The sequence below is a fragment of the Lates calcarifer genome, linkage group LG6, assembly GCF_001640805.2.
Source record: "Lates calcarifer isolate ASB-BC8 linkage group LG6, TLL_Latcal_v3, whole genome shotgun sequence".
Lineage (NCBI taxonomy): Eukaryota > Metazoa > Chordata > Actinopteri > Centropomidae > Lates > Lates calcarifer.
This window is the reverse complement of record NC_066838.1, coordinates 7,385,926-7,402,994: the sequence shown is the minus strand read 5'-3', so window position 1 is coordinate 7,402,994 and position 17,069 is coordinate 7,385,926.

Below are 17,069 nucleotides of genomic sequence, written 5' to 3'. Positions count from 1 at the left end.
TCTATCCTGGTGAAACTAATTTTAGTTTTTGACCTTTTGAGTGATGACATGAGGTCACTGAGATTCTCAGCCTCCTAAAGTGTCTGGTTATTGCTCAGGTTGTTTAGGCTGCGTTTTTTTCATGAACACTAGAAAATAAAGTGTAAATACAAACATGAGTCTGTGTCTTAGTCTCTGAGAGATTGCCCTTTTTCAATTTATTCTCACCCTCATATCATCCAGTGCTGTTGTTTCATAGCTACAGTAGCTTCCATGTGTAGCTGAACATCTTTAGTATCTTTAAATCTACATTAATTTAATTATTTTAATACCTTTTATATGTTTGGCTCTCCAGCTATTTAATTCTCCACTGTGGTTGCTGATTTTCAGTCTGTCAGGTGGCGTACAGAGGGGTTTACCAGGACTTTTTTTTTGTTGCTGTCACAGCAGCTACAAAAACACAGTGTGGATGGACAAAAACAGTGAAGTTGTTGGCTCTTAAACCAAAACAAGGAGCTGAAAGAAGCTAAAATGTTCCTTAGAGCTGAGGAGAACTGACCTCTCTGTAGGTTTGTCTGAGCCAGTGACAGGTTATTACACATTTATGTTTGTTTTTTCTTTTTCCATGCTCAGTAGATTAGCGCAGCTAATTTAAGTCTCACAAACTAAGATAAAGTGCATGAGTTGATTCTCCTCCTGGTTGTCTAATGTCCCCCCGTGCAGTCAGAGCAGATGGAGCCACACACGATGTCTCTCCTGAGCCCAGTGGCCGTTCTGCTGAGGCTGATCCACAGGGAGCTCTCTCTTTCTGCTTTGTTGTGTTGTGTTTGTATGAATGGCAGAACACAGGATTAAAGTGTTGCATGCTGCACGTTAATGATTAGCTGCTACAAAGTGTTGTTGTGGCTTAGCCATTAGTCATAGTGAAAGAATTTGATCAAGCCACAATGTCTCTGCTTTACCTAAAGTCCAGTACTGGATTTACTTTATAGTTTTTATATATTAACATCACATATACAGCAAAAACTCTGATTGTAAATAGAGTTAACAAGTTAGATAGAGGAAGTAAAACATGGAAGTTCAACGTGTTTGTAAAATAAAACAATCATTATTCTTCCGCAAGGACATTTTAATGTGAAGGTGAATGGATTCTGCAAGAAAATATATCAACAATGTAATGCATCACTTCAACAAAGGGACTTGGTAACAGATTTTTTTTCAAAATGCAAAAACTCTGAGCCACTAGTGTAGTCCAGTAGATAGTGGTTCTTCTTCATTCTAACTGATGGAAAAAACACAACATGATTTCTCAAAAAGCAAGTTTAAATATGTAGATCTGCTGGCAGTAACTTAACCCAAGAGGAAAGTAAATTATCCAGGAGATGTGTCTGTGTTAAGAAACATAATTAAAGGAGAGTAAAGGTGAAAATTTCAAACTGCATAATTGGCAGAAAAATATTTCATGAACCAGCTGCAGGACATCATCGTAAATGCCAGTGTCACCGAGCTGCTAAAATACGAGCTGATGAATGATTTGAGTGCCAGAAAGCATTCAGTGTTTTCACAGCCAGTCACAGGACAAGAAGGAAAAGGGAAAATGAGCTCAGTGATTGGTTTATTGGTAATTAGCAAATGTTTGGGGTTATTTTACCCACAGTCTGAGAAAATGAATGTTAAATGTAATAAGTCGAGCTCTGCGAGCTGAACAGGATGGTAAACACAGATTTCTCCTCTTTGTTGTGCAGACAGTATCACAGCAGAAACAACCCATGAGAAGCTTTATGTTCTGTATGTTAAGTTTGTCTTTGTGTGATGCATTGACCCTGAGTTACAGGCCCTACAGACATCTGACACAAATTTTGTTTTGACTTCAGCTAACATGGAGAGATACCCTGATGTGTGTTCTGTCAGCTCGTCTGTTGCTTACCTTCTGTGCGGCGTTCGTCTGGGAAAGGCCAAACAATAATCTACAAAAGCACACTGTGGTGAACTGTCAGAGTTGAAGCCCGTCCTGCTATCCTCCCCTCTGTATCAAAAAGCCTCGCCTCTCTCTTTGATGTGCTGGCACCTCGGTGCTGCTGGGTGTGATGCCCCCAGCTTTTCTTTGCATTCATCCCCTGTCAGTCCAGCTGACATCAGTCAAGAGTCTGCATAAATGAATGCTCTCCGGTCTGCATGAAATGGTTTTGTCACTCAAAAAGAACACTCAACACTCCAAACTTACCACTGCAAAACACAGGTCAGATGTTGATGTGGGTGTTTTGGAGACAACAGAAAATCCAGATGTTTCTTTTATGGCCTGCACAGCAGCACCAGCATGATCTCTCAGCAACTTCAACTTTTGTTTCTCATCTTCACAGAATTTCTTTTCAGAAGATGTCCATACACACGCCTGTCCATGCACTCACTCAGCACTCTGTTAGGAACACTTGCTTATTCATGCAAGTATCCAATCAGTTAATCATGTGACGGCACTGCAGTTTATGAAATCCTGCAGATACAGGTCAGGAGAAAAGACTGCAGAGGAAATGTTACTTCAGTGACTCTGACTACGGCATGAATGTTCGCAGACTGGCTGGTATGGGTGTTTCTGAATGTTCCTCCAGCAGATTGGTAAAACACAAACTAATGCGGAAGAAGCCAAAACATCCCGAATTTTAGTCTCTTGTTTGGTTAAAGCACCAACAACACTGGATTCTATAATTCCCATGATGCTATCTGATAGATCCTTTCCACAGACACCTCTTACCTCTTATGGATTTTTTTTTCCCCACATGCACATACATTACTTGCTCAGACTTGACTAACATGACCTGAGTGGTATAGTCTATGACATGTAAATGGATCCTTACATGTACTACCAGTCGAGTTTCCCTTTAAAATGACTGTTCAACGAGAATGACATCATCACCAGCTGTCTTGCAGAACAAAGTGGATGCTGTACTGTAACTTAAACGAGCAATTTGCAGCTGTTGCCCTGCAACACTAAGTCTGCATGTTTCATTCTAACTGAACACTGCAGCCATGGCTACATGCATAAATGTTAGTATACCTAAAAGCAGAAATATGAACAGGCAGTCATCTATGCATCATTCCCTGTCTTACATCTGAGTCACCATCAAACGGTAAATGTGTCTCCAAGACGAATTCACAAACATACAGACATGATAGTGATGATAGTGAAAAGTGAAATGTCACTACATCAGGACATGTAGTGACCCATAATGACACATGAGCAGGTTTTTCCTGTTCTGATATGAATGCATGTACTGAGTTACAATATGTAAACTTATAGACAGAGAAGTTGAACACACACACACACACACAATCTCCAAAAAAGATGGAGCTCTGCTGAAACATTGTTAAGAGCTGTGATGTACTGAAAAGATTAAGGATCCAAATAAAGCCTTGTTTAAAGGCCCTTTGTGGGTTTCTTCTTCTCTATGCCCCATTTCTTCATCACTCTGCTTAGCTGAGTCATAAGTCTGTACACACAGTGTGCAGCAGGCAAAGAAACACTCACACATGCACACACACACAGAGAGAGCAAGTTTTTTTTATTTTTTTTATTTTAACACTTTCTGTGTGAAAAGTGGTGCCTTCATTTAAATACCTGACCCTTAACAGCTTCACTGACTAGTTCTTGCTCTTTGGTTGAAGTACAACACCTGTGCTGTTTGATTGTCTAGACTAAAACTTCTTTACAGCCAATGACTGGGCTTATGTCACTGTTTTCTCTTGTAAACAAAAGATGTGATGCTGGTGTTTTAAGATTTTGCCAGTCTTCGTAAAGCTCAGTTCAGCTGCAGAATGTTTGCTGCGGAGGACAAATATCTTGTGTCTTGCCCATTTTAGTCCCAGAACATTTATTCATGACAGTCACAGGTCAAGATGGCAGCTTGACTGTTTGTCTGAAGCCACATCACGTCCCGGCAGATGCTCCCACTGAACCTGAATTAGCTGTGTGTATTTATCTAGCTCACCTTGTGTTATCATCCAGGAGGCTGTCATTTGTCCGATAAGAGCCGAGGATTGTTTCTAGATATGAGTAAATGGTCTCCTCTGTCTTCTTTAAACCCTGTGCTTGATTATTGCTATTCAGTCAAGAGGGCTTCCTTACAAAGGTCACTTCACAAATCAGAAGAGCAATTACAGGGCACAGAGGAGTGAAATCTTTAAATTCATTGACAAAAGGATCCCCGGTTTGGAAGATGAATTAGCAGATTATCTGCATATTAGCAACATTAAGCAGAGATGTGTTTTTTACCAGCCAGAGACAGATAAGTGATGCTGCGTGGCCATACACATCTAGAAAGGTCAATAGTATGTTTACATGGAAGACGAGGGAAATGGCTCCTATGTATCTACATCAGTTATTAACCTAGCTGCCCACCTAATTAAGTAGTGAGCACAGTAATCAATCACAGGGCAAATTGGATTTGGATTGGATTCCTGTGGTCTCTGCAGTGAGCTGTGAATTGTCCAAAGCCGGAGGTTTGACTTTGACTATGACATTCCCAGTAAGCTCAGGCAGAAATTAGTCACGCGCTGTATGAAGGAGAATGGTGAGATAAGTAGCAGTGTAATGACACACTGGGGCTCTCCAGCTAAAGAATCACGACATATCTCCTGAATTATCACCACCAGGGTTGATGGTACTGTATTTTTGTTGAATATACCATATATTCACTTAATTATATCATCAATACAACATGTTAGTGGCAGGAAAATGAAACTAAAACAACAGGGATTAATGAGGCCACATTACATCTAAAAGCCACAGCACATATACAAGATAAAGAATGCAGTAATCACTGTATATATCGCCGGCTGTATGGAATAACTCTGGGTTAATGAGACTTGTGTGGTTTTTCCAACTACACACAGCCAAGTGGAGACAAACAGCAGGACTGCTCCAAAACCTCTCACAATGCTCACTGTAGGCTGTATTGATTTTCATTCTCTTTCCTAATAAGAGTCGGAAACATTTTAATGATGGGAAAGGCATTTGGGATGCTTTATGAAATAAAATACCCACACAAATGTGAAGTACAATCAATGCAGCAAAAAATAAATCTCCACCTTATGAGTTTCAGTTAAGTGTGTTTCTCTAACAAATCGAGCCGACGTCAGCGGGTGAAAACACCACAAGGTTACAGCTGACTCCAACTTCAGTGTCCGCCAAAATTCAGACTAAACTGTAAAATGTCCAGGCATTAATCCTCCCTCCATCTGTTTTCCTGTTCATATTTCTGCTTAATGAATGTTGCTCAATTTGTTTAGCTTCCAAAACAGTGTAACTCCTGACAGAGCTGGAGTAGAAGTCATGTCAGACCCACCAAGTCATCAACAAAACACACTCAGCGTTGACCTTGGAAGTACAACTCTGACAAAAAACAACGTTTCCGATCAGCACATCACGTCAGTAGCACTGGCTAAAAATAACCCTTACAAAGAGATTTATATTAGCCTTTTATTTAGCGTTGTAGTGTTTTATCCACAGGTTGCCTAGCAACCTCTCAGTGATGACAAGAGTTACTGCTCTTGGCCAAGAAATAGAACGGGGAAAAAGATACTCACAAAATCACAATGTGTAATTTTAAAGTTAGTTTTTTGTGTGAGACAAGATAGAGGTGTTAATTAGTGAACTTTAGAGGCTGGTGAGAGGCACCTGCGTTAAACACAATGAAATGTGAGCACGAACAATGATGTCACTTGACTTGAGGCGGTTTATCAGATTTCACACAACTCCCTCTGGAGCCACAGATGACTGATCCAACTCTTCCTACTTGCGGAGTGGAGCCCCCCAAAACCTGTAAACAGACTTTGAGATGTAAATCTCACCAAACAATTTACAAGTCCCTGTGTTTGACTGGTGGAAAACACAACATTCAGATTCACATATTTACCTAATCATGTAAATTATAACCTGAGTTTGGTAGAGATGCAGAAACCTGCTAATCGACTCCTTTTAAAAGCATTCTGTTCCATCTCAGATGCAGCAAATACAGAAACAATCTCCACAATTTGTCCGAGATTGAAATTGAAGTATGAGGTGTATTATTGAAAAAAACAGTATGAGGTTGAGCGAAGCTGAGATTGGTGATGACTTTTTCCATCCGCTCCCTCCATTTGTCTGAAACAAAGCAGATAAAATCAGATGAAGTGAAGCCCAGAAATACAGGCTGAGCAGAGTCAACACCTGAATCTTTTATTTATATCCACATGGAAACAATAACCTGCCAGCATCACACAGACACACACACACACACACACACACACACACACAGCTATTTTGCATACCGTTGAATACACAGACTGAAAACCTCAAACATATCTGCTGAGTGAATATTAACTCACCTTGTGTAGTGTGTTCATGCAGCGCTTGGTGTGTGTTGTGTCTCAGTGGGAATCCCCCTCTCTAGTTTTGATCCAGATCTGTGGGAGGTGTCACTCAGTGGCAGGTGTCACTCAATCCTCCTCAGCGCCGCCCAGGGTTTCCCTTTTCTTTCTTTTTTTTTTTTTTTTTTTGATTTTATGATGATTTTTGATGATCATTTCAAAGATTATCAGCCTCCACTGATGAGAACTGAGGAACCTGCAGCTTTGTTGAGATGAATGAGGCCAGTGTATCAGTGACAGAGCCGGTTCCCTCATATCTTCAGTACAAATATGCTGTTTAGTTTTAAGCCTAGAATGATTTAATTCATTATTAGTATATTGAGTCAGACTCAGCTTATTCCCAGAAATGTAGTTTGTGTATTCACTTTGTTAGATATTCTTTCTGTGTCATAAGCTGTTGGTGAGTCTGTCTCCTTTAACACTATATGTCTTTAGATGGATAACTATGTAAATATTTGGATCAAATGTTCAACTGGACTGAATCAACTGGATAAACTGATTAGATTTTGGTGCATTTTAGGGAGAAGGTAACTGTAACTGCAAAACACTTTTTTGACCATAACTGCAGGTGGACTGGTTGGTGGAAGTATACAACCTTGAGTATTTTGAGTATTCATTTCTAACCAATTTAAATCCATTCTGATGTTCTACCATTTGTTGGATTTCCATTTTTCTCTTCTAATCTGTACAGTCAACTTTCCTAATCAATTACCACTGCAGAATGTGAGATAAATATAAATATATCATCAAATGAACTTGAAGACAAATCTTGCTCAGACTTAGATGAGAATATCCATACCACGCCAGAGTTTATGTGTTAAATATGAAGCCAACAGCTGGTTAATGCAGCTCAACATAAAGGAAACAGCCTGGCTCCATCCAAAAGTAAGAGAAACGTCTGAACAGTTTCTTACACTTGGAGCAGGATGTCACTGCACCAGCCCAAGAAATTACACGCACCTGTGTAAAAAAATTAATTTACATGTTTACTCTTTTGTGAGGATTAACCAAAGAGGATATATCATTTTATTAGTCATCTTTAGAGGTGTTTATAGATGGATTCTTCTCACTGAAAAAAAAATCAACTGGTGACAGACATAGTTATTCTGATTTAGTTTGATTCCATAGTCCATAGTTACTGCAATTAATTGCAATGATGTTTACAATAGCATTTAAAGAAAACATAGTTGTATCTAAGCTCTCAAAGAAAGTTATAGTATATTAGATGTAAAGACTTTGCAGTACATTTAGAAACAGGAGCAAAAAACAGGCACATCAGTAATAATCAGATTCAGATTAAATTTCCCTAAATTGACATTTGCAGTAGTTTACGTTCTGATAATCCTCTACTTAAGAACAAAAATGAATCAAGATGAGGCTGCATTAAAGTAGCAGAAGGCCTCTCTCTGGTTGTGGCTCAGCAGTGAAAAGGATGTGAACTACTGTATCGAATAAACAGTAAGACTGTTTGTCCTTCCATTTGTTTAAGGTTCTGCTTCCTGTTGTAATGAAAAAGTAACCTTCAGAGGCTTTGAATGTTCAGCATGTGATTTTCAGTGCAGCAGCAGGGGTACAATATGTACACAAATTGACCTCGCAAACAAGAACAGTCCTCTCTCTCAAGGTTACATTGGTAAGTACTGCTGGGAATTCTTTTTATCCATGCCTCAGACTAACATTTCAAGAAAAATGCATAAATATTGGTTTTGGTTGTACTGATGAATGCAATCCAGTTCACTGACAGAAGGACACTAATCTGTGAGCTGAAGTTTGTTTTAGTTGCCACCAAACCATCAAACCATGCTATTAAATCAGCCATCTTGACATCACAAATATCACAGAGCTAAGAATTCATATATAATTACTTCCTAGTTCCTCTTTGAGATTTTTCTTCATTCTTTTTGATAAGTGGAATGAAACTTCACAGTAGTGTACCACTGATGTGCTACTAACATTAATTTGTTAGCTAAGGTGTTAGCAATCCATTTCCTGTTTATACACCCAGCAGATTTTCATGTGGTGTAGGTAAAGACTAAAAATATTGGACAGTTGAGCTGCTATATGTTCATATGTCTCTCGGTTACTTTGATATTTGTTTTGGCTAAAGGCTGCATTGAGTTGAACTCATTAGTACGAGATTGGGAGGGTGGTTGAAGGGAGCGGCTTAATGCCAGCTGCTTCATATAAAGAGATATAAGATAACTTCTTATAGATGAGGCAGCTATGATATATCATTTCATATCACATTTCAATTGATATAATCATAAATTTTAAATAAAACCTGAATTAAGAGGCATGCACAAAAATAACAGGTTTTGATTTTAGAATAGTTTTGACCCTCAAACAAATCAAGTAAAGTTTGATACAACAAGTTTAAAGAAGATGAAAGTGGCCACGCCTGTGGATTTAAGTTGGATCAATACAACAAGAAGAGAGGGATGAATAATAAGGTTTTCTAAAGCTGCACAGTATCTGAGATATATGGAAGAGGAGGTCACTGTGGAAAGCAGTAAAACAATAAAGACCTCTATCATCAACCTTGTTATGTTATCAGCATTGTAATGTATTTTCAAATTCATTCTTAAAAAGCAACAATAACAGTGTGACAGATATCCTCCGTGTCTGTGTCTGTCTGTATTTTGTCCAGTATCACAGCTTAAGGAGCCTCTCGATGAATGATTCTTATCAGCTGCCGCAGGTTGACACCAAGGATAAAATGTCACCTTTCTACATGTTACCTTCAACATTTTGTAGACAGGTTTAAGCACTGTGGCAGCGAGGACAACAGGCTGTTTTCATCACGCTCGCTGAAACACAAAATTAATAGAATCTGGCAGCATGATTACTGTATAACTCCTCTCACCCGATTCAATTCCCAAACAGGAGATAACAAGATAATAGATGGCAGTGTCTCCTACACAAGGTCTATGGGCTGATGTGGGCTTTGTTTTCCATTGGCACAGCAGATATGTGACCACAGTCAGACCTGTTATTTTTGTTGTCAAATGTGAAAGAGGATGGAGGTAGATGCAAAAGGCCAGTTCACAGTAGGCAGCCTGAAGTAGGGGATGATTATCGCCACACGGATAAAGGAGAGGGATCATTCACTGAAGTAAACTTCACCATCTTATGTTTCTGTTTTTGACCAATAGAGCAAACTAATGTCAATGTTTGGATTTTTTTTTTTGTCTGGAGGATGTTTATGCCGTCTCCAGTGAGAGGCGATGGCGAGGTTTTAGGTGATGGAACTAGGTCTTAGTAAAACAGACACTTTGGAGGCTTGTGTTGTTTCAGGCTGTCTCCTGCCTCAATCTGCATAGGCAATGGGGTTAATTAGGAAACCCATTTTACTGATGTGTTTCAAAGGATGAAATTAAATATTAACCGTCAGCCCTCTCACGCCAGCGGGAAACCATGGTGGATAAACAAAGAGAACACCCCGTCCTGGTTAGAAGCTCTCATAGAAAGTATTCAGCTACTTCCATGACATAACAAGGAACAGAGGTACTACAGCACAGATGTTGTGATCAAAGTGGATTGTGTTTTCCATCTGACATACACTCCTTTAAGAACAGCTTTCTGAAAACTTTTCTGAACTTTTCTTTTTGATTGCAGCCAGGGTCCGATATACATTAAAAGCAGTGAAAGTAGTAAAGCATGAGTGAGGAAGTGTCCCAATGCAGAAGTTTAAAGGTGATATAAAATCTCTGGCTTTATGATAGGGCTGTCTGCAGGATATTTAATGGCACAATCAAGCATGCGCTTCTGAAATACTTGGAAAGTTTCCAATTACCAACCCCTCTCTGGTTTAAAATGATGTTCGGTCAGGGCATGTTAGTTCACAGATTCATCACCATGGCAGATGAAGAGGAAAACTGCAAAGCTGTAAGAGTTGTAACAGGAAGACATACTTTAGCACAGATGCACTGAGATGTCATTAAAGATATCAAAGGGCTGGTTAAGAGCAGATTGAAGTGGAGATTGCAGGAGGCAGTTACATCCATTAACTTTCAAAAAGGATTGCTTGATTTTATTGAGGATTATTACTGTGGTGTTAATCTAATAAATTCAGCATGATTGCGGCTAATTGAAAGGTAATGGCATTATCGATTATGTTGACATCATCTAGAGGGCCTTTTAATGGAAAGTGTGTTTCTGAATTCTAATCACTTTGGTAGATGGGCACATGGGATTCCCCTGCTAAAAGTGTGAATTAGAGACAATACTAACAAACAGGCAAGATGAATCAAAGTCAGACTTATTAAGCATTTGGAAGCAGAACTTCACTGCAAGGTAAAAGCCACACTTGTTTGATAGATAGCTGCTTGATAAAGTTGATATGGCTGAAGTGTTAGCAACCAGTTGCCCAGTCATGCTCATCCTGCTTCACAAACCAACAACAGAATTCACTTATAGTTATCTCTGGTTACCTGACAAATGTAAATCTAACATTCACATTTGGTCTACACCACCTCCCGAGTAAAATCTAAGACTATCTGGTGCTCTAGCTTATAAATGCTCCATCACGTCCAACAGCTAATTGTTTTCCAAAGCAATGAGCTGAAAGACACCAAAGTGGTGTGAAGAGCACAATAGGACTGCAGAGTTGATGACACTTCTCTGCAGGTTTTTCACTGTGATTGACATCTTTTAAAATTACACACACTCAATTGACCCGTTGTCGATATAAAATATTGATTGGTGCAGCTTCAAGTTTAACCAGAGAGGGCACTCAGCAGCCGGACTGGAGTAAAGGTACAGAAGGGAAGAGTCTTACTGGCTCAACACACAAAATGACTCTTATCTGTGGGGAGTTGATAGGACTGCTGATCAATACCAGTGACTCCACCATTACATGGAGAGCTGCTGAGCCTTCTGGCTCTCTTGTTAAGGCTTTTATTAAGATGTGTTTTCACTTTCAGTCTCTTGCTGTGAGTGTTTGGAGGAAAAACTCCACCCTAACTGGACTTCCAAGACCCCTCAGTCAGACATATTTTCAGCTCAGTGATGGAGGACAGTGCTTCAAGTGAGCAAGTGCTACCATTTTTCATGCTAACAGCCAAATACTCCTTGGTCTTAAGCCATAAAAACAAAGAAAATAGCAAAGCATTATTACATTACATTATTTGTGTTCTAGTATTATCTAGTACTATCCTGGAGGATTGTGTGGTGAAACAAAGACTTCCATGATGCTAAACAATCTAAATACACAACAATACAACATGATTATAGAGCCCATATGGAAAAAAAGTAAATGAGAAATGTTCCTCTAAACATGAAACACAAAACAAGATTCAAATTGTTAAGACCTCCTCTAAAATGAATCTGTCAACAAAATATGAGTGCAGTGCACAGATGCATCATTTTTTAATCTATTGAAAGATTAAAGGACTTTTTACTTCTTCCGTTGGTGAGAAAATAACTTTAATATACATCATTATTATTATTAATTCTTAGCCTTTTGGCATCTGGACACCATTTATTCAGTCTACTGCAATGTGTAACCCTGTTACTCTCTTGACATTGAGCCAGGCATTAGGCATCCTCCAAACATTTATTCTCAGTTTTTCATTTCACGCCTCTGTTAGGTTACTATTTGTGGGAATGTTTAAAGGGGGGCTGTTATATTTTTCTGAAATGTGAATCATGCAAAGATCCTCTAGTGGAATCCCAGAATAAAAACATAGAGCTAGAAATGAACATAGGTCCCCTTTAACTGCACCAGTGGCAGCTTTAAATGCTATTATAAGGTGCAATTACATACTTTTAATTGTTTTTTTTAAAGAAATAAATGTTATAACAACTCATCTGTGCAAACAAACTCTACAGGATAGATACTTGAAAAATGACTGGTCATCTTGAGATCCACTGTATTTTGCAGTTTTTTCTACCTTGTAGACTCTGTGCCTGTTATTACACCTCTGACTGGTCTCTGGCAGGAGTCAATAAAGGTGATAATATGGAAGGTCAGAGGTCAAGGATCTAAGCCTCTTGTGAAGGCAAGAGTCTCATATCCAACTTCCATGGTTCTTGTCCCCCTGGCTGTTACCATGATATCTGCTCATGTGATCCTTGTGGAAAACAACATGACAGATTTCACCTTTTGACCTAGCTCCTATAAAAAGAAAAATAAAATGTACCTCATGGATCAATCTGTCACAGTGTTCTCCTGAATCAATATCTGACAGTGAACAGACATATTTCAATACTTAGTGAAGGGCTCAGGGAATACGTCAGGAGGTCATTCAACTTGTTAGCTTGATGAGGTTCTTTTTTTTCTTTTTTTTTTTTGGAGCTAAATGTGGGCGGCTAAATAATTAAGCATACACCCGTTTAGCTCTGGGTGCAGTTCACTTGAGACTTGTCCCCTCAATAATTCAGTTTGTTAAGCCTTTTATTAAAATCTCCATCAAATATTTATCTCATGCTGGGACCTCTCGCAACCTTCCTCCTTTTATGATCACCACGATGGGCAGTTACGCTAACTGACAGCTATTATCCTCCTGGAACGTCAGGTGCTGACAAGCCAATCATGTCAGCTAATTGTGTGCAGCACCTCGCAACCAGAACGACTACCTGAACCAGATCAAATATGTACTCTGAGCTGGGACTTCTTATAATACCTGCCCCTCTGAACATGCCTGTGCTGGAGAAATCATTTGAATCATACAGCCATACATGAAATGAAATTAAGAGCAATATGGCAAAGAGTAATTTGACTGTCAACTGTCCAAGAGTAAATGAGTAAAAGAGCAGTGGGTTTTGAAGGGATTTGGCAGAAAAGCAGCCAGCATAAGGCGCTGCTGTGGATTTGAGGCTCTGCAGAGGATTGTCTGTCACAGGGCAAACATTTCACTTACAGCAGATGCTCAGTGGAGCATTAGAGTTTGTGTGGCCTCTCCAGGGAAATGGCCTAAATGGGATCACTTGTACTCACAGTGTTGTAGAGCGGGGACCCAATGGGCCTCTTGGTTGACTCACAAAAGAAATCAGAGTCTAACGTAAGTGCTCTGGTCATAAATTATGATGTTTTTGCTTACCCTTGACCATTCAAGGGTAAGAACTCTAACTATGATGAGAAACTACGATTGTAATGAAACAATAACTCAGTAAAAATGAACCTGTACACAGAACTAGGATGAAATGTTCTACAGATGCACAACATTTATCAGCTTCTCTTTAGTCCAGAGTGTGCTGGTAACTGGAGCACTGAGACCGGGTTGGTAAATACATTTCTGGCTTCTGTTTCCGATGTAAGAAAGAGCTCATTGACATTTGTAATGATGGAAACAAACTTGGTCTAGACGGGGATTGATTTGTTTTTTTTCAAAAAGTAATATTGTTGTTAATGTAATATATTGTTGCAGGTTAAACACCAGCAGCATGACAGACAGCTGTAAGAATGAGCAGCCAGAGTATAAAGGTGTATATGTTTTTAGACACCAAAGATTACAGCTATACATTGGTTGGTGACATTAGAATAGAAAGGTAGGTGGATATCACAGATAAGCACTTCAGTAACTTATCATATGCACACTACCATGGAAATATTTAATGGAAACAGTTTTCCTTTTTTTGAACGCTGAAAAAATAAAATAGAATCAGGGAGGTTTCAAACTATTTTATACTCATGTTCTGAGGTTCAGTGATCTTTGAATAAAAACTCCAGGAACATGTTTCATTTTTTCTGAAAGACTGATGAATTAAGACTCTGGACATCCAAGGCAGGGACTAAAATTTTAGCTTCTGTTTCCTAAATTCTGTTCTTTTAAATCCATCTCTCAGAAGTCCCTTAGCTGTATGGAAATGCAGAACCAAACTGCTGGAGTGCCTCTTTAATACAAAAGGAAAAGTTTATATTATCAATATCATTGTCAACATTTTCAGCTATTACAGTTCTAACATTTTCTTGTCTGACCTTAATATTACAGCACAAACTATATGAAGGGAGTGTATTACACTGGATTACTTATCTCAGTTGGATCTCTGATTACTGAGTCGATTGGGTGCCATTAGATGGCAGTATATCTGATGGAACAGTCAATTGCCCCTGCAGGTGTGTTGATGGAAAAGAAAATCTGATTCAAATGACTGCATGTGGTGAAGAACAGGGACTTTCTAAGTACACAATCCTGGGAGATCACAGGAACATGCAAACTACACACACACACACGCACACGCACGAGCGCGCGCCACAGAGCTAACCACTGAGCCACCATACATGACCTGTTGTTGCTAATGCGTGACCCTGATCAGATACTCCTGTTTCTATACAACTGGAAATGAACCAAGAATGTTTTCTGCACCACATCAGCCACATTTTCCTCATGTGGTCCAGGCAATAAGCTGTTTTTTGTTTTGTTTTTTTTTTTACCAAGCCATCTGGGCAGTATGTGTAAACCACAGACGTCCTGCTAGCCACATCGGCTCCCCCGCCGCTTCCTGAGTGACCCTGAACTCAGACGATTACTTTCTTCTGACGCTCAGTGCATCAGAAATGCATGTAAGTGCAGAGTGGTGCACGGCATGCAGCATCACATTGAGAAACATAAGCCAGGCCAATTATCTCTGCATGGCATCTATTGCAAACAGGCCAATTACCGGCACTGCCACCTGCACCTATATGAAATCCCGCAGGACCACAGCACGCCCACTGAAAACCTTTTCATAAACTGCACTTTCCTGTGATTTAGCTGTAATTTTACAGTCCAACATCTGATGCTGTATTGATTCCATGAAATGAACTGGCCCTTTGTAAGTGAGCACTTTAAACAAAACTCCAAAACTTTCTAATAGAATAAATGTAGGCAGGTTAGCAGCTGCTGAAGGCGATACTTCACCGAGTGACTCCCCCGACACTGTCAACTGAAATCAAATCCTCACTTCTGTCACATCAGAGCAGACAGCATGAACTGGCTGATACTCTGCTAATCGCTATTCAACACCAGCCTGTCATATTTTAACAAACCGATATATTGGTCTGCAGCATGAACAACCCTTTGACCTCTGTTATGACAAATCAGCCATCTGTGTCCTGTCAAGTCATACAGTCAGTCAACCCCCCCACCCCCCACCCCTTGCTGCTGCAAGGATTTTCTGAGCACAGCAGCATCCTACCTGGGAGCAGCTGGGTGGGGGGGTATGCAGGGAGGGAGTATTGATCTTAATAAGCCTGGCAAATGACCTCTGGAGTATTTTTAGACTGCAACCATATGACTGGGGAGGGAGCGAACCATTTCCATGAATCAGGAATGAGTTGGTCGTTTCTTTTTCCTGGGACGGCCCCTACCGCGATGTTGAAGAGTATGCAAAGCCCTTCCCTGGGGCACAGTTAATTATTCAAACCCCTCCCCCCCGCCTTCTACTCCATGTACACCCCCTCCCCTCTGCTCCTCATCCCCTGTGCCCTCTACAAGAAAATGCCAGAGTGATTGAATTGTTTGCTGATGGAACAATCCCCAACATCTTTAACTTAAAAGCCACTCGCCATAGATCAAAGCAAACATTTCTGCTACGTGAATGATTAATGTAATTTAATATCCTTATGTAAATGTCTGTTTCCCTGGCGCAGCGCAAACACATATGGAGGCAACACGTTGGAACAAGGGTACAACGCATGATAAGATTGAATTAAGAACCCGGTCTTATGATTTATCAGAAAATGTTGCAGGTTGCCTCCATGTCCTTGTCAACCTGGTCACATATTATTCGTTTACGACTGTGTAATTTCCTCCCTGATGAATTGGCTAAATGATTCTGACTCCTCTGTGCTTAAATGACATTTGAAGATAAGCACCTTTTCATGAATGTAAAATGGGTTTTTAGTGAGCGATTACATGGCAAACACACAGGGTGATCTATCAGTCTCTGAGAGGAAGGTTTGAAAACCCTGTAATTTTCCCCTCCTCCTCAGCCCTGTGGTTTCCCTTATAGAAAAACTCCAAATGAAACTCCTAATCAAACGTGTACATCACAGCTGGAGCCTTTTCAGAACATAAACATATAGTAGGTCTGCCATCTGACAGTCTCTCCAGAGTTTTCTTTGCAGTACAGTTGCAGGAGAGCACTTTTCATTCTCCCTGACATGTGATGTGGGCGTTTGCACATTTGCAAGCTCTGCATCTTCGCAGCTAATTCCTCCAGATGAAAATAGGTTTGCCTAACCCCCTTCAGGGTTCATCCGCCCCTCCAGTCCCACTATACATTACTTTGATCACTGACAATCCAAACCATACCAGGTTAGACCTGGACTGAGATTTCATTTTAGTACCCAGGGTGCTTCACATTCAGGGCTAATCTCGAAGCTTTCAGCTCTTAGTTCCAGAGTGGGAAATCTATGAGGGTTATGTAAATTTGTGAGTCAAGGTCTTGATTATAAATGTATTAGTGGGAGATATCGGACTGTTTAAATTCTCCACTGTGCTTACCAGTGAGTTTCTAGTGGTGTCTGTCTACCATTAGGTGTTAGATAGTGTACAGTTGATTTATTAAAACTTTTAAAGGAAAAAACAGCTGCCTGTTGATGCTGGAAACAAAGCTGATGGGAATGATAGACTGAACCAAAACAGTAAAGTTGTGGGCTGCAAGGTGAGCTAACAAACAAATTTCTTGTAGCACATAATCACTTGATCTAATGTTAATATAAAATATCGATTAGCATGATTTTTGTGGTTACACTGAGAAAATTG